At 42.9% G+C, this 26,328-nt stretch overlaps 1 protein-coding gene across 5 annotated transcripts in view; it reads left to right on the top strand.

Annotated features, from left to right (window-relative positions):
• LOC311519159 (cytosolic beta-glucosidase-like) overlaps positions 1-26,328 on the top strand; it is a 101,737-nt gene that overhangs the window by 23,333 nt on the left and 52,076 nt on the right. Inside the window, exon 2 of one of the 5 annotated variants that reach the window (XM_084625434.1) lies at positions 24,302-24,356. The exons of the other annotated variants lie outside the window; for them this stretch is intronic. The gene's annotated coding sequence lies outside the window, so the exon portion shown is untranslated. The remainder of the gene's footprint in view (positions 1-24,301; positions 24,357-26,328) is intronic. 5 annotated transcript variants of the gene reach the window in all.

The following is a 26,328-nucleotide window of genomic DNA, read 5'->3' as shown; positions in this document are numbered from 1 at the left end:
TCAGGATCACTGCTTTCCAGGATATAGTTCCCCTCTCAGAGGTGAAAGTAAGCTGGTCCAGTCTGGTCCAGTGTACCGGCAAGAGCCAATATGCCGTGCTGGACCGGAGCAGCTTCCCCAGTCTGGTGCTTTAAAGAGCCCTGAGCTCTCTGCAGTGGCTGGAGCCCCAGGCCCTTTAAAGCGCCCCCTGAGCCCCACTGCCGTAGCTCCGGGGTAGCGGCGATAGGGCTCCGGCAGTGATTTAAAGGGTCTGGAGCTCCGCTGAGCCCTGGGGCTCCCAGCTGCCTCTGCAGCTGGTAGCTCTGGGGGTGATTTAAAGGCCCAAGAGCTCCCAGCCACAGCCGGAGCCCCGGATTTAAAAGGCCCAGGTATTTAAAGGCCCCACCTCTTCCGGTTGAGGCCACACCTCTTCTGGTCGAGGCCATGTCCCCCTGCTCAGGACTCCGGAGTACCAGTAGGTCCTTTAAGTTACTTTCACCCCTGCCCATTCTGTAAGTATGGCCAGCATTGCTTGTTCCTAAACGTATAACTTTGCATTTGTTTGTAGTAAAAATGCATTTTGTTTGACTGAGTCCAGTATAAAAAGAGCTGGGTAATAACACAAGACTTGCTTTTGCTCTTTATTAAAAGAACAATGTACAGAAATGTCTCAGTTACAGCTAGCATTAAACCATGTGCATACAGACTGCCTTCCTGGTGCCTCATCCAAACTCTTCCCTCCTGTAATTTATGTTCCTCTCTCTAAATGCCGTGTAGATTGCTACACAAGTGATCCTGATCACTTTGTATGACTGCTTTGTCTTCACCATTTTTTACCATTCCACTAATTTTTGTGTCATCTGCAAATTTTGTCACAGCAATTTCATATATTCTTCCAGATCATTGATGAAAATGTTGAATTGTGTTGGGCAGGGGCCAAGTGCCAATCCCTGCAAAATCCTACAAGAAACATCCCATACAGTGATAGTTCCCCGTTGATTTCTACTATTTGAGATCTGTCAGTCAGCCAGTTCTTAATCCGTTTAACTTGTACTCTATTGATACTCTATAATGCTAATTTTTTAATCAGAATGTCTTGAGGTTCTAAATTAAATGCCTTGTAAAAGTCTAAGTATATTTCCTTTTCACAATTGCCTTTATCAACCAAAATTGTAATCTCAAACAATGAATTCAGGTTTACTTGACAAGATGTATAAATCCATAAATCCATGTTAATTGGTATTAATTATATTCCTATCCTTTAATTCTTGATAAACTGAATTCTATATCAGATTTTCCATTATTTTGTCGAGGATTGATGTCAGTCCACCTAGTTTATATTAGTTACTTGAGTCATCCCGTTTGCCCTTCCTGATTGTTGGCATAACATTGGCGTTCTTCCAGTCTTCTAGAATTTCCTCATTATGCTAAGATTTATTAAAAATTAACATCAGCAGGCCAGATATCCCCTTTTAAGACACTTGGTCCTCCTGATTTAAAAATGTTTATTCCTAGTAGATGATGTCTAACATCCTTCTTATTTACTAATGGTTTGGAAAGTACGCCACATCCTCGTGTGATAGAAGTACATCATCCTGCTTCTTTCCAAGTCCAAAACAGAAATATTTATTGAACACGTCTGCCTTTTCTGCATCATTAGTAATTTTACCATCTCCATCTAGTAATGGACCTATATTGCTAGAATTTCTTTTGTTGCTAACATACTTTAAAAAATCTCCTTCTTATAGTCCTTAGCCCTGCTAGCCATGGATTTTTCCCTGGTAAGTTTAGTTTCCCTTATCAGTTTTCTGCACTTCATAAATTTATGTTGGGTGTAAAGCCCCAAATTCTTTTAGAACTTTATATCAATTACTGGAATGGAGATGACCTGGTATAGTGTTGGAGTCAGTCCTTCTGAAGAACGATTTGGATCCATTTCTGTGAGGTAGTAAAGTTGGTAAGAGTTGAGAGCACTCTACACCGGGCAGGATCAGCCCTAAAGTACTCTCTAAACTAGAAAAATAGGCAGTGTTCAATGTTAGCTAGCATATTTTAATTGCTTAAACCGTAGGGTCAACCTCAGACTTGCAGAAGATGTTAAACCTTATCTACACTAATGTTTTAAAACCTGTTAGTTAAAATATGCTAGCTAACACTTGTTAAACACTAACTATTTTTGTAGTCTAGACAAATTCTAAGTCATCTTTTCTTCTGTTGCTCATCTGATGCTAGTTACTACATCCTCTCTGGCTCCATTCCTCACTATAGTGTTTGTAATTTTTATTGCTGCTCTTCACCCCCCAAGCCACAGTGTGATCTAAGGTGTTTTTAATGCAGCTCTTTCCCTTCCTTCCTCTACTTCCCCACCCCATCTTCACTCCTTTCTCCATTAAAATTAACTGTCGATCAAAATCCGATTTTGCTAGCAGAATACTATTACTAGCATTTACTGCTATTAAAAATCTAACTGCACTGCTTTGCCTTTGACAGCCAAGGGGAAATTGGAATTATGTACCCATTTAAAAGTAGAGGAAAAATGCGGGAGGTAGAGGGAGAGAGACAAATTATAGGCCACTAAATTTAACTTCAATACCTGATAAATTACTAAAACAATTAGCAAAGCAGCTGCAATCAGTGTGTAAACAGCTAGAAGAAAATACAGCAATAAATAAATTGTTAACATGTTTGTAAAAAACACAAATCAAGTGAAACCAAAGTAATTGGTTTCTTTGATGCAATAATGAGCTTAGTGTGTAAAGTAAAAGTAGTAGACGTAGACTATCCTGACATTAGTAAAACACTAATATTGGTTCCACATGACATTCTCAGAAGGAAACTAAATAAATGTGGATTAGATGGAACCATTGTAAAATGAATACACAGGTAAAATAAATCAAACCTTGAGAATGATTATGAATTGTTCAGCTGCTAGTTCAGAGGAGGTCAAAAGCATTTTAGATGATCAAACACCATACAAAACTCAATTTAGTCCAGGAGTAATTTTTACAGCATTTAATATAAGAAACACCTAAATAAAGAAACTCAGCAGACCAGCAAAAATTGACAGCCATATTGGCTCTAAGCCATCACTAGAGTTTTTGCTACTCTACTGCATTTCTTTATTTAGGTATTTGATTTATTTAATGTTATAAAACATAACCTAAAATAAGCTTTGATTAGTATATGATAATCTAAAATGTCTTTCAACTGCTGACTTTGATTTTTATTTATTTGCATCCACTTATATAAAAAAATAATTTTGCTTGAGTTAAGGTTCGTGACTTTTTGTTGTGACTAGGTAGGGACCAGGTGTCTCATGGAATCAGATTCATTGGGATCAATTGTTATATTTTCATTGATAGGTTAGCAGAAGGAATATTATTTATTTGTATTACTATAGCACTTAGTCATGAACCCAGGACTCCATTGTGCTAGGAGCTATAAAATCACAGAACACAATTACTTTCCCTGCCCCAAAGAGCTTAATTGCATGACAAGAGATAATAGATGAGTACAGACAGATGGGGAAGTACAAGTAAACAATGAGACAATATGGGTCAGCATTCTCAGCAATGATCTCAGTGTACCAGCCGCCTAACTATTGTCAAGTTTTTTTGTAGACATCATGGAAAAGGGGAGTTTTGAGTAGGATAGTGAATTAATTTTGCAAATGTTTACAAGGAGCTCCTCTCATGTGTGAGGGGTAGAATTGGAGAAAGTACCAAGGTGGAGAAAAGAACACTAGTCCAATCTGAGGATTATAAGAAAATATTATAAAGATTAGAATTAAATATTGTATGGGGAGCATAAAGATTGGAGAAAAAAGTTTAAATCCATAGGAGAGTGAATGAACAAATGTGACTAACAAAGTGGCTTACATAAGAGTAATCAAATACCGTCCATGCTAAACATTTGCAGGCACAGGAGCTAATAATATAATTAGGCTTGAAAGGATTTGATTTTTTATCAGTCAATGTCAGTAAAAGTGGATTTCATTGTACACACACAAACAGTAGGAAAAAAAATTCCATCAATAATAAAAATGTACCGATAGGCAAAATAGGAAAAACGTTGCTTGAGAAATATTAGGGGTTGATTTAATTACATTTATTGTGTATATTTTGATGTGCGATGTTGACAATTTGTTTCCTGGTTATAAAGCTTTAACTTATTGGGTGTCAGCTCCAAAGTTTGTCTCTCTCACCAACAGAAGTTGGTCCAATAAAATATATTACCTCCCCCACCTTGTGTCTCAGAGGGAAGAATGACACCCACTATACTGCTAACAGTATTTCCTGCAGTATTCTGGGATTCCCCTACAGATTTTCTGTCCAGTTACTGACCTTGCCTAATTTTTCTTAGCTTGAGGTGATTTGGTTACAGGCAACTTTTTAAGCTTCATGCTTGAAGGCTTAAGCCAATGTCCAACTATTGGCTTTTAGGATGAGACCTAAAGTAGGGGCAGATTATCCAAGATCTGCATACTACAGTGTTCTTATCTTTCCTCTGAGCATCTGCTACTGGCCGCTGTCAGAGACAGAATACTGGACTAGATGGATGTTGAGTCTGATCCAGTCTGGTAATTCCCATATTCGTAACTGATCACAAGTGTTCATTACAATAAAAATTAGTGGGGAAAATCTTAAAGATCTTTAAGGTCTGATTTGCTTGGATGATTTTCTAAAGTGTTATCCTGACTTTGCAAAGCTCCCCACAAAGTTCCCAGCAGCCGTCCAAAAATCCACACTATTAAAAAGACAATTGGGAAGCACTACTAAGTGTTGACCATATGCCTGGCATTGTGCAAGGCACAAATGTAAAGAAAGTGCCCGCTTCAAGGTGCTCACAATCTTTTTTTTTTTAAAAAAGCTCAATTCAACCGAAACTGCCTCCATTTCCCACGTAACCACCTTCGTCTGAGCCAGGATATTTTAGTCAAATTTTTTTTGGCTGTCATCACTCAGACAGCCATTTAGTTTTAACATTTGGAGCATCACATTTGTCTGAAAACGTATCTATGTTTAATCTACCACAGATTGAATTCATGTTGTTCTATACAGTTGAACTACCAAATCCTTTGTGGCATGGGAGCTGCGTAACTGAGATAAAAATCCTTTGTGTTATCCTACCAATTGATATAACCTGGGACACTTGAGGTGACAGTGCTTAGGCTATGTATACACTATAGCTTAGGTCAGTATGGTCTCTGAGCAACATAAATTACACCGACCTAACCGCAGTGTGGACAGTGCTCTGTCAGCAGGAGAGCTTCTCCAGCCAACATAGCTACCACTGTTCACTGTGGCTGGAGTAATTAAAAGCTCTGTTCTGTTGCCTTAGAGCATCTGCACTAACAGCAGCTGTGCCATTGTAAACTCTGTAGTGTACACATAGGCCTAGATCTATGTTTGGCTAGGGACAGAAGTTTCCCAGTGAAAGACTCTTATTTCTGGCATTTTCTCCCCCAGTTGTCTGACACAGCCAATATAACTTGACCTTCAGAGCATGCTGTAAGGCCCTTCAGCTTCCCAGGCTTTCTCTGGTGGGGTGGATTAGTATTTCAGGGAATAACTTTGGCATCATAAACCAAGTCCGCTGTTAATGACACTATTGTTACTAATGATACTATTGTTTATTTATTAACCTCACCTACTTTATATAACGTACCTCTTGAACACAAATGTGAAAAACGGAATGCTTATTTTAGTTTCTTGAGAAGATGCAAGGCTGAAGAACTCCTTGCTTCTCTAAATGCAAATACTATTAAAATCACGTTTTCAGCAATTAAAGAGCATTAGGTAGAGTCTCAGTTAAGATATATTTACCTCTAAAAATGTATTCATCACTCTCTTCAAAAGTAAAGCCCTAGAGCAAAATGCATGTAGTTGCCAGCAGCTTTAGTTAAAGCTAAAATTAGCCATGCTGATTACATGGATTTTGCATAACCTTAACCATTAATCCTTCATATTGGTCTTTTGCTTTGAAAAATCTTGAAGCACCAATAACCTAAAGGTGGCTTACTGAGTCACTTTTTAATGCTATTTAGTTAAGATTTAAACCTTTATATAGTAGTTAATATTGACACCTTCTTTTAACAACAGCCAACCACTTCTTACATGTGCTTGACTGACAAAACAGACCTATTAATTTCAAGAAAAGACTAGCAGCACATGCAGAGCAGATAACTTTAATTTAAAGAGTAAAAAGCATACTAATGAGAAGAAATTAGAGGCCACAATAATGTATTCTTCCATTTTTGCCATTCTCAATGTACAGCATTCCCTTAAAACTTGCAAATAATATTTCCTTTCATGCTAAGTTTTCATTTGTTTTCATTTGGTGAATATAGTCCTTATTTTCTAATGGCTAGATTGTCTCTTTATCTGTCTTGGCCCAGCAGGGGAGTAAACCCCATCTACAGACTTTCCTGGAACTGGAACTTGAGGCTAGGTCTGTTGTGGAGCATAGCTTCTGCTATCCAGGTACTCCCCAAGAGCAAGCAGGCAGTGGGGAGGATGTTGAGCTTTAGATCTCCCTCCATCTTCCAGCCAGACATCAGAGGGGAATTAAGTCACTCCCATTAAGGCCTGCAGTCACTTTATCTCATCCTAAGCCAGAGCAGGAGAGGAATTGTACCTCTGAAGGACATCAGAGGGAACAATCATCAGAGGGGTAACCGTGTTAGTCTGGATCTGTAAAAGCGGCAAAGAGTCCTGTGGCACCTTATAGACTAACAGACATATTGGAGCATAAGCTTTCGTGGTTGAATACCCACTTCGTCAGATGCCTCTTGGGGTGGTGCAACTTGCGCATCTGCTCCTTGCTCAAGCTATGCCTAATAGAACAGTCTAGCTCTGTCTGAGCTCCACAGCTCTCTTGGTAAGGGAGCATTATCAGTAATGGCATCGCATGTCAACGAACAGCTGCACATGTCAAGGAACAACTGTCACAGACAGCCTCACTTGGGAGTTTCCATATTCCTGATAGTTATTTTTTCATCCTTGGAATAACTGCAAGCGAGGCTGCGAGACTAACTGATTCTTCTTCTCCTTAGACACCTTTAGAAAATGTCTAAAAGTGAGGTATTGCAGTGCGGTAATGATTATAGATCCCAAGTTGGCTTTGCCAGTCAGGCAACTTGAAGAAGTCAATTAGCAAGCAAATTATTAATTAATTGAGCACTTGATATTCTTAGTTTTTTATATCAATTAGGTTTTTCTCCTCCATGTTCAAGCATTACTTCATTAATTTTTTAAAATATCACTTAATCAGCAATGAACTCAAATCAGCTGACAGTTGCATTTTGTTTATATATTTAATTAATCAATACAACCAGATGAAAACCTCCAGCATCATTTATCATGTTATGTTTTGCTGAGTAACTGGCCAGTAAAATTGTTTTCTTGGAAACTAATGATTCAGTGGTTCAAGGGTCAATTCAATAAGAAACTGAAGTTAGCTGAAATAGAGGATTTTCTAACTTTTTTCCCTCTTCTTTTCAGTGTGTGGCCTTGTGGATGATTCATGGTCATATCACTGGCCATCATAATACTTTTCCTTTTTCATCAATGTCAGTCCACTCCTTCATAGATCACCTTTATCCTGGTAATTTTTCTGCTTAGTGGATCTACCAACAATGATAGTACAGCTGGCCTGCACAGTGACCTCTAAAATTAAGGATACCTAAATATTTCCATCCCATCCTTTTTCAATTGCTTATAACTGTATCAGACTTTCAGCTTCTAAGGAGCATGCTCCAATGGATAGGGCACTAGACTTGGACTCGGCAAATCAGGGTTTTGCTCCCAAGGTCAGCTGCTGATCTTCTGTGTGACCTCTGACAAATCACTTCACCTTTGTGTGGGGAATCTGTCCCTCTGTGCTATGCCCATTTGGAGGGTGGGCAGGGCTTCTGTTAGTATAGCTCCAATGAAGGGACTGTGTTGGGCAGTAGCTGATACTGAGGCACAGAGCCTGTGTGTGGATGGTTCAGCTTCCATTGGATCCTGGAGATGCAAGCTGATCTTGGGGAATCTGAGGGCAACACTCCCTGCTTGTTGCAGTGTTTTCTTCTCCTCTGGTCCCCTCCTGCGCTTTTCTACAGGACAACTTAATCTGGACCCTCATTCTTATTGAATGCAAAACACATAATAACCTAAGATACCATTAATATGCTGTTACATGTTTAAAAAAATTCTGTATTAAGGGGGAAATAAACAAATGGCTAGAAAATTAATGGCCATAAAGTATTCAATGAAAATATCAAGATCTTGCCAGAAACAAAGGAAGTTGGAATAACATTAACCAGACCTTCTCATGAAATGTATTCCCAACCTGCTTGACTGTACTGATATTCATAACTTTCCTAGGAGAACAATAGTTTTGTTTTATTTAAATTCTCTCCTTATATAGACATTTACGAAGGTATGCTGAATGCAGTAATCCAGCAATATAACAATCACAGGCTTTATAAGCAATATCACATGATGGAGCATGCTGAAAGACACACGCATCTTCAGTCTGTTCTAGGCATTACGCCATGACTGAGTGCTGTAACTACTAGAGAAACATAGATCTCTTAGAGTGTGCACACACATCCTGAAGCCTTCAAAAAAACCTTTTGAAATAATCTGCATTATATGAAGCTGCCTTGAATAGTTAGTAGACTATGTCCTGAGAATGTGTGTTAAAAAAAAAGTTTAGGAAAACATGTATGCCAGCTATACTGGCAGTATAACCATGCTAAATCAAACCATTTCAAAAATTATTTTTTAAAACATCAGCTTCAGTTGTGCAGAGGGGAACAAGTTAATAAAATTCAGGTGTTTTAACATGCTCGGACTCTGCTTCACTCAATGCTTCATTTTGCTCTTACATGGGGCCTGAGTCAATTTCCATTAAAAAAACAATGGAAAAGCTACTGTTGACTTCACTGAGGGGGGTTTGGTCAGATTCCTATTCCATCCTTATTCCAGACTGGAACATGTTCATTATATTTGCATGAAGTTTATTATTAAGGAAGCTGATGCCCTTTCTGGAAATGTGACAGTTATATAGAAGAATAGGAACCATATGTGCTTAAAAAAGAGATTAGCAAATACAGGAAGAGGTGGTTTAAAAGAGCAACATGACTGTAGTTTTCTTATATACATGATAGAAAATTTTGATGAGATTCAGTGCAGATAGTAAAGATTCTTCAGGGCCAGATAAAGAAGCATTTACACAAGAGGTCATCACAGATCTGACTGCCCTGATGGTATTCTTCAGTCCACATATTCAAAGAATGAAGTTTTCTTGAACAACTTCTTTAGTGTAATAGACATAAACATGTTTTTCTGTTGCCATGTTGGCAGGGGTGGAAGTGGGCCATTACGGGCCAGTATGGCGTACTGGATAGAAGCCGGTACTGGCCTGTATGCAGCCAACGTTAAAGTGCTTTAACATCGCTGCCCCTTTTCCCCCCACATCGGCAGCCCTGCTACTAGGGACCCTACTGGCAGGTCTGCTGACAGGGTGGGGTGGAGGGGGACTAAAGGGGCAGTGACGTTAAAGCGCTGCCGCGGTAAAGGACCCACCTTAAAGCATTTTTATTTGGGGTGGGGAGGGGGCAAGTTTCAGCTAAAATGTTCAGCCATTTCTGAAAGCAAGGATAGGGAAAAAATACAGTTGTTTTGTCCATGTTAAAATCAAAGTGCTACAAACATTTTGCTGAGGAGCTTTAGTGCCTCCATGATTATGAGCAGAGACTTAAATTTGGTCCCTGGCCACCCTGATATCAGAAGTATCTTTTGCCATCCCTGTGAAAATTCACCCAAATTTGGTGAAAATATAACCCTTTGAAAAATCGCAGTTGACACATGTTCAGTTAATGCTAGAGTTTAGCAGCTAAATTCTCCAAAGATCCGGTCTGCACTGAGCATGCTCCATCCCTTCACAGCTGCTATGTGTCAACTGGATTGTTCATGAACTATCTCCATAGAGAGATTGCTCCATCTCCAAATGCAGGGGGTAAGCAGGACTTTTCCTGTGACTACCCCTCTTGCTGGTGCTCAATCAGCATGTAGGGGAAGGAGGAAGCAGCCTGAGTGGAAGTGGGAAGTGTGGGGCTGGGACAGGGAAGAGATGTAAGATAGGGGCACCAGGAGCAGGAGCTTTGGAGAGAGAGAGAGAGCTTAGGGCCTGGAGCTAGGAAGGTGGTGTGAAGGATAGGAGTAGAGGCAGGAAAAAAAGAATGGGAGCCAGGGGGACTGTTTGTCTTTGTTTAGACTGCTCACAGGATTGGGCTCCATACAGCGGTAGTTTTATTGACAAGGTTTTCAAATACACACTCTGCTCTCAACAACCCAGCCTAGCTCAACACATACACATGCATGCTTGTGCAAGCAGACCCAGTATACAAGAGTCCCTTCCTGTGCCTCTTGAAGGGACAATTCACCAGTTAGCTAACAGTGCATGAATACATTAATTTCCCGTATCAACAAAAGAAGTTGGGGATGCCATTATTAATGCTCCTGCTTAATAATGGTATTAGGATGGGTCATAGTTCTCCCACTCTTTGGTTTTAAATCTTCTCATATGTCTGGAGTGAGTGTTGCTTCCTGTATTTGTAGGCACAGCCATAGTGCTATCTGGTAATTGTGCTTGCATTGGTTGTAAGTACGTCGTCTCTTCTCTGTGCCTGGTGGGGCAGTTCTAAGGGCTTGTCTGTATTGCAGTTAGTATTCTTTTCACCTGCCATTTCAGCATCAGGGGCTGTGTTTTCTCATCAGGTGTGGTTGCACCAATAGGAACACACCACAGGGTCTGCGATTTCTCCTGAACCGACTGTCCATTCTTGGTTTGTATTACGTCTGACCTGGGTTGTTCCACCGATTCAATTACTGTGGCGGTGTCACTGACCCCTTGAACTTTGCCCGTTATGCAGGTAGGGTTTTGTCATGCTCCTCTCTGGCACTGCCATAGACCAGAATGTCATCAATGATTATTTCAACCCCTTTCTGACCCTCTAGTGTTTTATGCACCTTTTCCTGGAATATCTTTTACGTAGATGATATACCAAAGGGCATTATTTTGAAGCTCCATCTTCTGAATGGAGTGCTGAAAGTAGGTAACTTGCTACTCTCTTCATCCAGTCTGATCTGCCAGTATCCGGACTGAACATCTAGTACACTTCATACAATGGATGTGGAAAGCTTGTGAGTGATGTCACCTAGGGCAGGTAATGCTTTCTTGCGGTCTTAAGGGTCTATGCATATCTGGATCACACGACTCCAGTGTTTTTCCTTTCTTCTGCAATCATCGAGATAACCCATTCTGGTGGTCTGTCCACCTTTTCAGTTATACCTGATTGTTTCATATGCTGGAGTTCCTTATCCACTTTGGGCCTCATTGTTAACGGCAGTCGTCATGATGTGTATACTACCGGCTCTGCATTTGTTGACAGCTTGATTTTGCGATATCCCAGTAGACATCCCATGCCTTCAAACAAAGCAGGAAATCTTTTCTTAATTTCCTCTGCTGTGAAAGCTCCTTTTATGGATTCTACTACCCTGAGGATTTTTATTGAGTTTATTGATTTGAAAGCTGTCAGTCCCAGCACTGGTTTTGCTGGTGTGTTTATGACACAGAAATTTAGATTTTAGACTATTTTCCTTATACCTGCATTTAACATTGCCTTTCCCCAGAATATGGAGTGGATGCTCTGTATATCCTGATAGTCTTGATGACACAGGATATTAGTGTCCTGGTATGGACTAGATTTTTCTGATATTCTATATCAGGGATGCAGTTTACTTGTGTCCCGGTGTCAATTTTCAAATGTAATAGGTATTTTTTCTGGATCCATTAAGATAGTTACACATGCTTCATCAGTGTCCTCTTCCTTATTCTGTATTGGAGCCAAAAATAACGTTGTCTTTGTTATGAAACTTATCTCCATGGAGCTGTTCTTCAATTGCATGAATTGTGTGCCCCATGTTTTTCGGTTGGCCTGACCAGCATGCTCATGCAAAATGATTTGCTTTGTGGCACTTCATGTATGTTTTTTCCTACTTTTGGATATTCCTCTTGCTTTGCATGCTGCAGTCCATATCGTTTGTGAAGCTGCTGTGCTGTGCTTTTGCTACATGCTTCTCTTTTCATGCTGTGTGAGACTGGACTATCATGATCAGTGGAAGTGTTGTCAGAGCATAGGCTCCGACTGTGTGGTGCTCCAGGGCTGGAGCACACCTGGGGAAAACATAGTGGGTGCTCAGCACCCAGCAGCTATTGATCAACTATTCGGTGGCCTCCACCGATCAGCTGTTCAGCGGTGGGAGGAGGCGTTTGGGGGAGAGGATGGAGCATGGGCAGGAAGAGGCAGAGCGAGGGCAGGGCACTGGTGGGAGAGGGCAGAGGAGGGGTGGAGCATTCACCCAGAAAAATGAAAGTTGGCACCTGTGAGTCAGAGGGCCCATGTTCCCTTGAAGGACTGTTATTGATGAGAACACAGGGAACACGGGGAGTTAGGCTGGAAGCTATGCAGCCACATGGACAGAGCAATGTACAGGGTTTAATAGAGTCCCACTTGTTCAGCTTAACTGCATTCAGCTTCACTCTTTGCTACCAAAACATGGTAGCAGCAGCCGAGCTGTGTATTCTCTGCAGTGCAGTCGCTGGCAGCGTGAGCCATAGAACTCGGTCTGAAGCCCCCCGGAGCTCTGGATTTTGCAGACACAAACCTAGCCTGATGGACCAGGTGAGAGGAGTTTGAGCTGTACATGGACCTGGCTATTCAGGAGGACAATAGCAGGAAAGCAAAACCTTTAACCTTATTGGGGAACAAAACAGAGAGAGCTGCACCACCGTGAAGCTCACCACTGCCTGAAACCTCACAGCAGTCCTAGGAGTGGGTAAATGAGAAGTAGCCCATGCTTGGACAACATTGCAGGGAATGTGGCATGTTCAACCATTTTAGTCGTGCGTGCAAGAGGAGAAGTAGATCTCAGAAAGATTCAGTCAGACTTATACAAGAGGGAAATGGCACATCAGATAGTGATGACCACATTACGACTCCTCTTGGGTCAGAGAATCTAAGAGATAATTACAGAGCGTAGAGACAGAGAACCATCAGGAGGCCAACCCCATAGGGAGAGAGGAGATTCCACAGAGAGATGGTTTCCTGGAGTCAGAGACAGGGGACAGGGAGACAGAGATACGACATTCACAATGTGGTTACCTGTTGAGGAGACCAAACTATCTCAAAGACTACGTAACCTAATCAGCTGAGTTTGTGGTAAAGACGTGATTCCAACATAGCTATGTGCTAGCAATAGGGCTATCACCTTTGAAATGCAAAAAACCTGCCCCCTCACCCCCGCACAAGGCAAGCCCGTTGCATTCTCACCTCCAACCACAAGGCAACTCCACAACCCATCACTTATCTAGAGAGATAAAACAAACAGACATTTGTTATCAATGATGTTATCAGCACATTTTACCAGCCAATCTTTAGTCTGTTTCATTTAGCCAATTGTCATTGAATGTGCAGTTTCTGATGCGAGCTTTTTGGGCGGGGTGGGTGTAGTAGGATCACTTGCACCATCGCCCTGATCTTCCATTATTAAATATGCCTCACACGTCTACTCACTCTTGTGTGACTCAGATCCTCTCTCTCACATGCACACACTTGGGTATTGATGGGCAGACAGCTCATCGGCCAGGGATCTTAACTGTGGTTTGGGGTGGCAGGGAGGGATCAATAAGGCCTCCTTGCTCCTCCAGGCCTTTAGTAAATTGATGTGCTATGTACATGTCTCGTGGCACCGGCCTGGTAGCTGGACCTCATAATTGACTGGCCCGATCCGCTGCGTGACTTCAAAGGGGCCCTGCCACTTAGCCAAGGGTTTGGATTCTGTTGAGGGCAGCAGGATTAGGACCCGGTCTCCATGTTCAAAGCTCTGTAGCCTGGCTCCCTTGTTATACTGTTGTGCCTGTATCTGCTGCGCCTGCCTCCCGTTGTCTCTGGCGAAGGTCTCTAGCATCTGAAGCCTCTTTCATAGCTATAGCACATGCTGGATAGCCACCTTCGCCTGTGTCTCTTGTCCTTCCCAGCCTTCCTTCAGAAGTTTCGAGGATGCCATGGGGTTCTCTTCCATGCAGGAATTCGAAGGGGGAGAACCCCGTTGACGCTTGGGGTACCTCCCATATGGCAAACAATGAGGTTGGGAGAGCATATCCCAATGCACAGGTCCTCTTCCACAAATTTGCATAGCAGGTTCTTCAAGGTCTTGTTAAAACATTCCACCAATCCACCTGTCTGGGGATGGTATAGGGAAGTTCTGAGGGCTCATATAGCTAAGAGATGGCAGAGGTCAGCCATCAAGCGGGAGGCCACATTTGTCCCCTGGTCCATTAAGATTTCACAGGGTCTCCCCACCCGGATGAAGACCTTGTTGAATTTGGCGGCTATCTCGGGGCAGTGGCAGTCTGTATTGAGACTGCTTCTGGGTACCTGGTCGCATAATCCACAATCACGAGGATATACTGGTGGCTGCAGGCACTCTTTTTTAGTGGCCCAACAAGTCAGTCCTATTTGCTCAAAGGGGACCCCAACCATGGGGAGGAGGATGAGGGATGCTTTTGGCACTTCTTTCGGGCCCGTGTGTTGGCACTCTGGGTATGAGGCACAAATAATTCTTCAGCTCCTGGTGGATACCCGGCCAGAAGAACTGCAGCGCCACCTTTTGGAGGGTCTTTTCTCTTCTGAGGTGCCCTGCCCAGGACACCAAATGAGCAAGGTATAAAAGGCCCTGGCGCAACTTCCAAGGAACCAGCAGCTGACAGAGTAATTCTCTAGTCTGTGCCTCTTCCACCAGCTGATAGAGGCAGTCTTGCCATATTTCAAACATTGGGCCTTGGGGAAATGTCCTCTCCCTCCCCTTGATATCTAGTGGTGGCCTGCTCTCAGGCATGACTAAGCGTAGGGTCCTCTCTTTGTTTCTGGATAAAGTCACCATTGCGTTTGAGCTCCAGCTGCGCATCATTGATGGAGGAATCCATTTGGGTAGGCGAGGGAACCGGAGTCTCAGCAGACTCCGAGGGCCTTCCCCCCAGGTCATCATCCCAGTCCCTCCTGAGTAGCCCCTTTTTTGTTGGCCCTTTGCCCTCTCCTATTGGAGGGTACTGAGCAGACTCTTGCAGTAGTTCTAGGAACCACTGCCCCTAGTTCCGCCCCAGAATCACTGGATAGGCCAGCCTGGGTGTCACACTGACCGAGAGGTCTGCACTTCAGTGTTATATCCAGGCAGTAGGATAAGAATGTAGGTCTCCATGGACCCATTGTACATGGATGGGGGTTGCATCTGGCTCGAGAGCTGGTACCAAGTCGCCTCAGACGAGAGTTTTGGCTACAGCCAGAGTCAATCAGCACTGTCGTAGGAATTCCTTCAAAGAGCACCAGGACCCTGAGCTTCCCTGGACCCCTCTTCCGAGCCTGGGGACAGGCTACCCAGACCTGCCTGTAACTGCAGTCCCTATAGAGGCAACCTTGTCAAAAATGCCCCTCTTGAACACATTCATAACAGAGGCCTCCAGGCGGCAAGTCTGTTCTGGTCAGGTCAGCTCTGTTGTAGTTCTCCCAGTGGGGCCTGGTGGGGTTTCCCCCTGTGTTCTTCAGGATTGCGGAGTCGGGGTTCCATCGTTTTAGCCTCCAAATAATCCTACATCAGTCCCACCATTTCTGTAAGCATCATGGGGCAGTGTCTATGCACCCACTCCTTACCCCTGGCCAGGAGGAATTGGATGAACTGGTCCAGAATTGCCGCTTCCACCACTTGAGTGCCAAACTGCTTGTCAGGCTCCAGCCATTGCCAAGCATAGTCCTGGAGATGTTGAGCCACCGCTTGTGATCTAGCCGCTAAAAGGGACCCTTCATGAAGAAAGTGTTGGCAGCACATCTCGGGGCTGATATCGATCTGGTCTAGTATGGCCACCTTCACTTTCATAGTCCAGGGCATCCTGGTGGTCAAGGTAGTGGTAAGCCACCCGGGCTGGCCTCATTAAGTAAGGGGCTAAGAGGGTGGGCCAGTGTCCTGCGGGCTATCGCGCAGTGGTGGCCACCCTCTCAAAAGTCATGAGAAAGGCCTCGGGATTGTCCCCGGGCCCCATCGTCGAGAGCTGTAGTGGGAGGCCCAGTGGTAGAGATCCTGGGTCAGGGTCTGCTAAAGGGGTGACTAAAGGCCTGCCTGGCCATAGTAACACCACCATTTGTTGGACCAGCCTTTCCTGTTGGGCTTGATGCTGGATGACCAACTCCCGCATCATCTGCTGTTGTTGGCTAGTAACCTGCTGCAACAGCTACAAGTGTTGCTGTTGTTGCTGTCCTGCTTGTTGCTGGCGTTCCAGAAGCCATTTCAAGACCTTGTCTGATTTCATGCTGGCGTCCACTAATTTCTGGTCGCTAAAGCACTATGGTAGTGGAGTGAGGATGAGACCGAGGATGATCAGGAAATGATCCCGAAGATTTTGGACGTTCACCCAGTAGTAGTGTTCTCACATCTTCATGGCAGTGCCTCTTTCTGGGTGTTTGTCGGTTACTAGTCAAGAGCAAGTCAAAAGGGTGGCTGCAGCATCTATTACTAGGTGTAGTCACCAGCACAAATTGCAAAAATAGCAATTGAGGGAGAGAGAGAGAGAGAAAGAGAGAGAGAGAGAGAGAAATGGATGCAAAGAAAAGCCCAGTTTAATTATAAACTCCACTTTTCATTCCATTATATGTTTATAAATGTCTTTAGTACTTTATCAGAAGAGGAGAAATGTGTATGATTTCATCTTTACTATGCAACCATTCAATTTTCTCTGAACTGAACTAAAACATGAGGAAAGATCTAAAGAGCTGAAATTGAATGAGATATTGTATTCATCCAAGTGACTTTTTTGTTAAGTAGACAACCTCTGTGATGATAAAAAGGTCAGTGCTACACCATTATACATACCATATCCTTTCATCTTTTTTCATTTATGTGTTTAAATCAAGCAAGAGACAGCCATGTCAAAGACTGGATGTATTGAATTTTTTTCTTTTGATTCTATTTGTTTAGCTTCAGGGTCAGGTATGTGTTTTGTGATATTTCCAGAACACCATCATCATCCCCAGACATCACTGCATGTCTGTAGTTGCGCTTGGAACAACAACAAAAATATATAGCATAAGTTATTTGAAAAATAACCTGTATTTACTGGATTCCAAATAGGTATTTAGATTACTTTGTCAAATTAAAGTACCGCTGTGCTACTTATCTCACATTCCAGGTGCTTGCGATAGTGTTTGCTAATATTTTGCAGGATAAAAATGAAGAGTACAATAAACAAGTATTTCTTGCAAAAGCAAAAAAAAAATATTTACAATATAATGGCATAGCACAAATCTTTGGAAAAGTAATATCAACTACTCTCTCTCACAGAGTGTTGCTGCTTAATAGTTGGTAGCATCATCTTGCTGGTATATGGAAGTGAATTTTATGTAAATACAGTAAATAAATCTACTTATATAATGGGAATGCTTAAATCTGACTGGTTTTTCAAGTATGTTCTCTGAAGTGATAGTCAACGGCATGAGTCATTGTCAGTGTAATTAGAAATGACATTTATATGGGAAAAGAAAACAAAAGATACAGGTTCACTGCTATGAAAGCAAGTGTCACTGTTTATATCTACTTCTGAAAACAAATGTAGTGACTTTGCCATAAATGTAAAAAATGCTGGGCTCATGCTTATGGGTTATAGTCAGAGTTGGCTCATTGCTGAATCAATCATAGCAGGTTCCTTTGACTAATATAGCTAAATATGTATGACTTGCAATTGAAAAATATATATGTGAAAGCATAGAAATGAAATTATTGAAAATAGAAGGGAAGATCAGTTTTGTCCTAGGCTGCTAAACTTTGGCGAGGGAAGCTAACATTTCAATAGTGCTCATTGCATATTGAATAATAGTTTGGGGAATAATTTTATATTAATTTAACATTTATTTTGCTTTTACATTGCAGCAGTTCCCAGGTAGCTGAGATTGGGGTGCCATTCTGTTAGGTCAGGAGTCGGCAACCTTCGGCACGCAGCCCATCAGGGTAATCTGCTGACGGGCCATGAGACATTTTGTTTACGTTGACCGTCTGCAGGCACGGCCCCCCACAGCTCCCAGTGGCTGTGGTTTGCCATTCCCAGCCAATGGGAGCTGCAGGAAGTGGCCGCCAGCGCATCCCTGCCGCCCGTGCCTCTTCCTGCAGCTCCCATTGGCTGGGAACAGTGAACCGCGGCCACTGCGAGCTCCTGGGGACCGTGCCTGCAAACGGTCAACGTAAAATAAAATGTCTCGTGGCCCGCCAGTGGATTACGCTGCTGGGCTGTGTGCCGAAGGTTGCCAACCCCTGTGCTAGGTCCTGTAAGACAGTTCCTGGTTTGAAGAGTTTACAATGTAAAAAGATAAGGCAGACAAAGACTGGGAGGAGGAACAGAGGCACAGAGTTCATACAGCAAGTCAGTGGCAGAGCTGGGAAAGGAGCCTAGATTTCCTGAGTCTCAGTCCAGTGTCCCATTCACTAGAGCATATTACCTTCTCATTCAAGTGATCTGCTTAAATCAATATCTGTATACTCTAAATCTACCAAGGGAATGTGAGAGCACTACATAGACTAAAACAGAACAAGGTTTCATAGGAGGAAAAAACTCGCCCCAAACACAAGCTACTACTTACCTGTCAACAGAAGGGAAGCTACCCTTTCAGAATGACCAGCATGTTAAATAGTGACAGATACTAACTCACATTCCAACAAGTATGTATGTTGTCAAAGTAAAACACTTCAGCCTTTTTCTCAGTCACCAGACCTAAATATTTTTAAAATGTTTTTATCATAAAACACAAACAAAGCATCCTACATATTATACGTTTGACATGTAGGATCAAATTTTCAATAAAGCCCAAACCTGGCCTCCAGTTCTGTGCAGATATTTGAGCCTATGCTCAGAAGTGATGGACTCTATCACTTGCATGGATAGGAGACAGCTTTCTGAACTGTAAATGTGATGGTGCTCAAAAATGAGAATGCAAATTACAAATCATAAACAATTTGTATGTGTGGTATGCCTGCATATCAATGGAGGTCAGGTTTTGAAAATTTGGACCGTATGTCAAATACATAGACATTTTTGATGTTTAATTTCTCATTCTTTCCAAGCAAAGAATTAATATCACAACCTACGTGATAAACCAAAATCACTGACCTTGATTTTCAAAAGTGCTAAGCACCCAACAGATCCTGACTGGTGAAAATCCTAGGAGAGGAAAGAATGAGCTACGGGTGCTTTTAGGCACTGTCCAGTGTTAATTGTAAAAACATACTATTTTCACATCTTTTTTCCTCTTCCAAAAAGGAAAGAGGATTCAATCAAATCCACTTAAGGCTTTTAGGTTTCTTTGTACACTTACACATGGAAATATGCTGGGTGTAACAGGTTTCTAACAAAAAGAACGAGGAGTACTTGTGGCACCATAGAGACTAACAAATTTATTTGGGCATAAGCTTTCATGGGCTAAAACCCACTTCATCAGATGCATGCAGTGGAAAATACAATAGGAGGAGAGATATATATACACACAGAGAACATGAAAAAATTGGGGTTGCCATACCAACTCTAATGAGACTAATCAACTAAGGTGGGCTATTATTGGCAGGAGAAAAAAAACTTTTGTAATGATAATCAGGATGGCCCATTTCAAACAGTTGACAAGAAGGTGTGAGTAACAGTAGGGGAAAAATTAGCATGGGGAAATAGTTTTTAGTTTGTGTCAATATTCATCCACTCCCAGTCTTTATTCAAGCCTAAGTTAATTGTGTCCAGTTTGCAAATTAATTCCAGTTCTGCAGTTTCTCGTTGGAGTCTGGTTTTGAAGTTTTTTTGTTGAAGAATTGCCACTTTTAGGTCTGTAATCGAGTGTCCAAGGAGGTTGAAGTGTTCTCCGACTGGTTTTTGAATATTATAATTCTTGACGTCTGATTTGTGTCCATTTATTCTTTTGAGTAGAGACTGTCCGGTTTGGCCAATGTACATGGCAGAGGGGCATTGGTGGCACATGATGGTATATATCACACTGTAGAAGTGCAGGTGAACGAGCCCCTGGTGGTGTGACTGATTTGATTAGGTCCTATGATGGTGTCCCTTGAATAGATATATGGACAGAGTTGGCAACGGGCTTTGTTGCAAGGATAGGTTCCTGGGTTAGTGTTTTTGTTGTGCTCTATGGTGTGTGGTTGCTGGTGAGTATTTGCTTCAGGTCGGGGGGCTTGCTGTAAGCGAGGACTGGTCTGTCTCCCAAGATCTGTGAGAGTGAGGGATCATCCTTCAGGGTAGGTTGTAGATCCTTGATGATGCGCTGGAGAGGTTTTAGTTGGGGGCTGAAGGTGAAGGCTCGTGGTATTCTGTTACTTTCTTTGTTGGGCCTGTCCTGTAGTAGGTGACTTCTGGGTACTCTTCTGGCTCTGTCAATCCGTTTCTTCACTTCAGGAGGTGGATATTGTAGTTTTAAGAATGCTTGATAGAGATCTTGTAGGTGTTTGTCTCTGTCTGAGGGATTGGAGCAAGTGCGGTTGTATCGTAGAGCTTGGCTGTAGACAATGGATTGTGTGATGTGGTCTGGATGAAAGCTGGAGGCATGTAGGTAAGTATAGCAGTCAGTAGGTTTCCGGTATAGGGTGGTGTTTATGTGACCATCCCTTATTAGCACCGTAGTGTCCAGGAAGTGGATCTCTAGTGTGGACTGGTCCAGGCTGAGGTTGATGGTGGGATGGAAATTGTTGAAATCATGGTGGAATTCCTCAAGGGCTTCTTTTCCATGGGTCCAGATGATGAAGATGTCATCAATGTAGCGCAAGTAGAGTAGGGGCATTAGGGGATGAGAGCTGAGGAAGCGTTGTTCTAAGTGAGCCATAAAAATGTTGGCATACTGTGGGGCCATGCGCGTACCCATAGCAGTGCCACTGACTTGAAGGTATACATTGTCCCCAAATGTGAAATTGTTATGGGTAAGGAGAAAGTCACAAAGTTCAGCCACCAGGTTTGTAGCTGGTTACTGCAGCACACATGATTAAACACAGCAAATATTTTCCTTTAAAAGTCATATCAAGCTAGTTTGCCCATGCACTTCTACCAACTGCTTGTGAATGCTTGGAAAATCTAGGCAGCTATCTCATCCAGCCTTAGCAAATAGGTGTTGGTCCAGAGAACAGTGTTTTTTTGTTTTTGTTGGTTTTTTTTTTTTCAAAAGAGGACCCTTCCCCTGGCCATTAAGTATTCTGGGTTGTTTTGCATTGATTCTCAAATGCATCAGCTGTGCTGTACATTGTTGACACTTTTAACATGACAATTTATTGTTGTTTTTGTGCTTGATCACTTAGAAGGCGAAAAATCCAGAAATGCTAGAAAACAGGACAATCTGAAGCGGTATATAAAAAAAGCATGGGTCTCCACATGCAAGGCTTTGTGTTTGATCTATGCATATGCAAGAGTCTGGACCAAAACCCAGTCCGACCTACTAGTGGAATATTATTGTGGCAGTAGCAACGACCAGCTTTTGAATGGCCAGTTCCATTTTAAACTTCATACAGAGGAAGGTAGCCCAAACATTAATGGCACAGGACCACTCATTTGGCAGTATCAGTCCAAGAACTACAATGGCTTGTGAAGGCTCACTACTAACATGGAATACCACTTTGTGGCTCCTACATTTAGCATTTGAAAGTCCATGCTAGAACATAAGTACAGTTTGTCTAGTGGTACTGAAAATTGTACTGCACGTTGTGATCATGGGTGCTGACTCTATGAGTGTTCCGGGGCTGCAGCACCCGGGGGAAAAAAGGGTGAGTGCTGTGCACCCACCGGCAGCCCCTCCTATCAACTCCCCCTAGCCCCCTAGTGCATCCTGCCTGCCTGCGGGCCCACCTGATCAGCGCCTCCCCCTTCCTCCCAGTGCCTCCCGGCCGCCACAATCAGCTGTTTCATGGCATGCAGGAGGCTCTGGGGTATAAGGGGGAAGGAGTGAGGGCGTGGCACACTCAGGGAAGGGAGCAGAATGGAGCAGGAACATGTGGGACAGGAATGGAGTGGGGTTGGGAAGAGGCAGGGCAGGGGGGAAGAGGCGGGTGAGGGTGGGGCTTTGGGGGAAGGGGTGGAATGGGGGCAGGATCGGAATGGGGGCAGGGTCCTGGGGCAGAGCCGGAGATCGAGCACGCCCCAGCACATTGGAAAGTCGGCGCCTGTGGTTGTCATTACCATTAGGAAAACCTTCAGCTTTCCCTATCACCCCACCACCTTCATGATCCTCTCCTTCATGGGCAGGTGGTCTTGCAGCTATGTCTCCCAGCTTTCTGAAGTACTTTCTGCCAGCTAAACATGCTTCACTCTTTTAACTTTTCTTCATAAACAGATTCCTCCAGCTGCATAACAATTTATTGCTGTTCTCTGGATATCCTCCTGGTAGTCTGTTTTTCTGGTTATAAACTGCCCAGAGCTAAATTCAGTATTCCACATGCGGTGGCTCAGAGCTGCATTAAGATGGGCATGTGACATGACTCTGATTAGTCAGCCTAAAGTTTCATTGACCTTTTTGCTGCCATATTGGATTGCAAAGTCGTGTCTAATTTCTCAATATTTTTATCTCTACGTCTCTTTTAGCATTATTGCTCTCCAGATTTCTACCTCTCTAAATATTTTTCAGTTTTTTTACTCAGATATCATTTTGCCATTTTCCAAGTTGAATCTCATTGTTACATTCCGTCCATGTTTCTAATCTAACTCTGCCCCTTTGTATTTTCTCCATCTTCAGTTGTGTGCTCAGCTCCTCCCATTTTAATATATCTGCAGATTTCATTAATGTACCATTTACTCCCTCTTCTAGCTCATTATTGAAGTTATTAAACAGGATTAGAAGTAATTCCAATCTGCATACTGTACTGAACAACTCCCCTCAAAGTTATTGTTTATTATTACTCTTCACTGCAGTCCACATGACTTATCTTCAAACCAATTTGAATTAAGTTTTGAGAACAGGATTTTCAAACACTATTGTGACACTGATGCCAGCTTTTGCCCAGGCTGCAGATGTTAGCTAAGAACTAACAAACTCATAGCTGAAGACCAGACCAGCTCATCTGTATTTTAATTTTGCTTAAAGTAGGTATTAGTCATATAAGAATGTATTTAGTGCTTAGACTCTAGGAAGTGCTTGTAAATTGCTGCATGCATTAAACTCACTTGTAATGTCAGTATTTCATGCAATAAAAAATATATAAGTTTTGCTTTATAACTTTGAAAATGTTTGCTCTGAACTTGTGACCCCAGGCACTGGAATTGTCCCCCTACCCATTCACAAGGATTATCAAAATCAAAAGGGGCCATCAAGGAACATCGCAATACAAAGGATTGATTAATGGCCCTATCACACGTTGTAAATGTTACATGCAAGGAAGCTCATCCTGTGAATTTAAAAGCTTAATGAAGGAAATAAAACAAAGACACAGGAAAACTTTCTATCTCTCTTTGCTGTTTTGAACTCTGATAGGACTAGAGACTCTAAACTGAGGCAGGTTTCAGAGTAGCAGCCGTGTTAGTCTGTATTCGCAAAAAGAAAAGGAGGACTTGTGGCACCTTAGAGACTAACCAATTTATTAGAGCATAAGCTTTCGTGAGCTACAGCTGTAGCTCACGAAAGCTTATGCTCAAATAAATTGGTTAGTCTCTAAGGTGCCACAAGTCCTCCTTTTCTTTAAACTGAGGCAGAGATCCCCAGGAGTTAAGCCTGGGTCTGCCCTGAAAGACAACTTTGAATTGACCGATCATTACAACTCTAAAACAAAACAAAACAAAACAGGAGTACGTGTGGCGCCTTAGAGACTAACAAATGTATTAGAGCATAAGCTTTCGTGGGCTACAGCTCACTTCATTGGATGCATTGAATGGAACATATAGTAAGACGATTATATATATACACATACAGAGAAGGTGGAATTTGCCATACAAACTGTAAAAGGCTAATTAATTAAGATGAGCTATTATCAGCAGGAGAAAAAAAACTTTTGTAGTGATAATCAAGATGGCCCATTTAGACAGTTGACAAGAAAGTGTGAGGATACTTAACATGTGGAAATAGATTCAATATGTGTAATGACCCAGCCACTCTGTCACTCTTAGGATTTAGGTAATAACTTATTTGTGTGTATATGTTTGCTTGCTTTAACCTGTAAATAACTTTTTCTTTTTACTAGTTAATACACCTTTCAATGGTTTATTACAGAATTGGCTACAGGTGTTATCTTTGGTGTAAGATCAAGGGTACCGATTTATCTGGGGTAAGTGACTAGTGTCTTGGGACTGGAAACAACCTGAATATTGTGTGATTTTTGGTGTAAGTGACCATTTATCACTAAGTCCAGTTTGTCTGGATAGCAAGATAGACTGGGGAGCCTAAGGGGACTGTCTGAGACTCCATGGTAAGACAAAAAGAAAAGGAGTACTTGTGGCACCTTAGAGACTAACCAATTTATTTGAGCATAAGCTTTCGTGAGCTACAGCTCACTTCATCGGATGCATACTGTGGAAAGTACAGAAGATCTTTTATACACACAAAGCATGAAAAAATGGGTGTTTACCACTACAAAAGGTTTTCTCTCCCCCCACCCCACTCTCCTGCTGGTAATAGCTTATCTAAAGTGATCATTGTAAGGAGCGTGACCCATTTTTTCATGCTTTGTGTGTATAAAAGATCTTCTATACTTTCCACAGTATGCATCCGATGAAGTGAGCTGCAGCTCACAAAAGCTTATGCTCAAATAAATTGCTTAGTCTCTAAGGTGCCACAAGTACTCCTTTTCTTTTTGCGAATACAGACTAACACGGCTGTTACTCTGAAACATGGTAAGACAGGTATAATGATCCAGAAGTGCACATCTGTTACTGGTCTGATGAAATCTAATTATAGAACACATCACCAGTTTGGGGTGTCTGTCCTGTTTTTGACAGTCTGCCCTGAGGCTGGCACTCGCAGTCGTGGGCCTCTACAGACTGTGTGACAACTATATCAAAAGATTTACTAAAATTCGGATACATGACAGTTTAGTTCCTGCTTGCCATTCATTAATTTATGCAAAAAACAATTGTTTGTCTGGAAGTCCTGAAGATATTTAGTACCTTTATTTTCTCAATACCTGTTCCATTGTTTTACCTGGGATAGTAATTCAACTTGAATGGCAAGGCAGCTTGAATGATGCAACTTGAATGATGAAGGCAGCAGAGTTTTGCTTTGGTATTTTGTCTGTATGGTTGGGCTGAACTGGTTATTATAACCAAAGATGTATCCTTAAAATGAACTATCCCTGATTGGATCTGCCTTTTCTAATCCCAGATTATTGTTGTTTAAAAAAATTAATTCTCATCATGACACAATTCGACAGACACTTCAGTATGGTGGTATGGAAATGCAAGTTTCTTCTCCTCAACTCTCCAGTCCAAAGACAGAACAGACCTAGAGTTGCTTATGAAGCAAAACTGTATTACTGAAACTGCTAAATATGGACATTCACAGATCCCAAGCCACTTGAATGAAGACTCGACCTATGCCAAAGGGAGGACTTCTCCCATTGGTGTAGGTACTCCACCTCCCTGACAGGCGGGAGCTATGTTGACAGGAGAAGCCCTCCTGCTGACATAGCACTATGTACACTGGGATTTAGGTCCGTATAACTCAGAGGTGGGGAAACTACGGCCCATGGGCCGCTTCCGGCTCATGGGGCCATCCTGCCCAGCTCCTGAGCTCCTGGCCTGGGAGGCTGTCCCCCCTCCCCTGCAGCCACACTGCCGCGCAGCGCAATATTCTGGACAGCGGGGCTGCAGAGCCTGACCTGACCCGCTGCTCTGTGCTGCGCTGCACGGCATGGCTGCCTGTCCTGGTGCAGCCACACCGCCAGCCACCGGTGCTCCAGGCAGCGTGGTAAGGGGGCAGGGTGTGGGGGAGGAGGGGTTGGATAGAGGACAGGGGAGTTCAGGGGGTGGTCAGGGGCGTGGATAGGGGTCAGGGTGGTCAGAGGGTGGGGAATGGGGGTTGAATGGGGGAAGGGCTTCTGGGGGGGCTGTCACGAAGGAGAGGAGGGGTTGGATGGGGCGGCGGGGGGGCAGTCAGGGCACAGGGAGCAGGGAGGGTGGATGGGGTAGGAGTCCCGGGGGGGGCCTCAGAGGGCAAGAAGCGGGGGGGGGGGTGAGATAGGGGGCCAGGGCTGGGCCATGCCTGGCTGTTTGGGGAGGCACAGCCTCCCCTAACCAGCCCTC

This window comes from Lepidochelys olivacea, assembly GCF_965140295.1.
Source record: "Lepidochelys olivacea isolate rLepOli2 genome assembly, chromosome: 4".
Lineage (NCBI taxonomy): Eukaryota > Metazoa > Chordata > Testudines > Cheloniidae > Lepidochelys > Lepidochelys olivacea.
The sequence above is the reverse complement of the archived record's forward strand: the minus strand, read 5'-3'. Positions and strand labels throughout refer to the sequence as shown.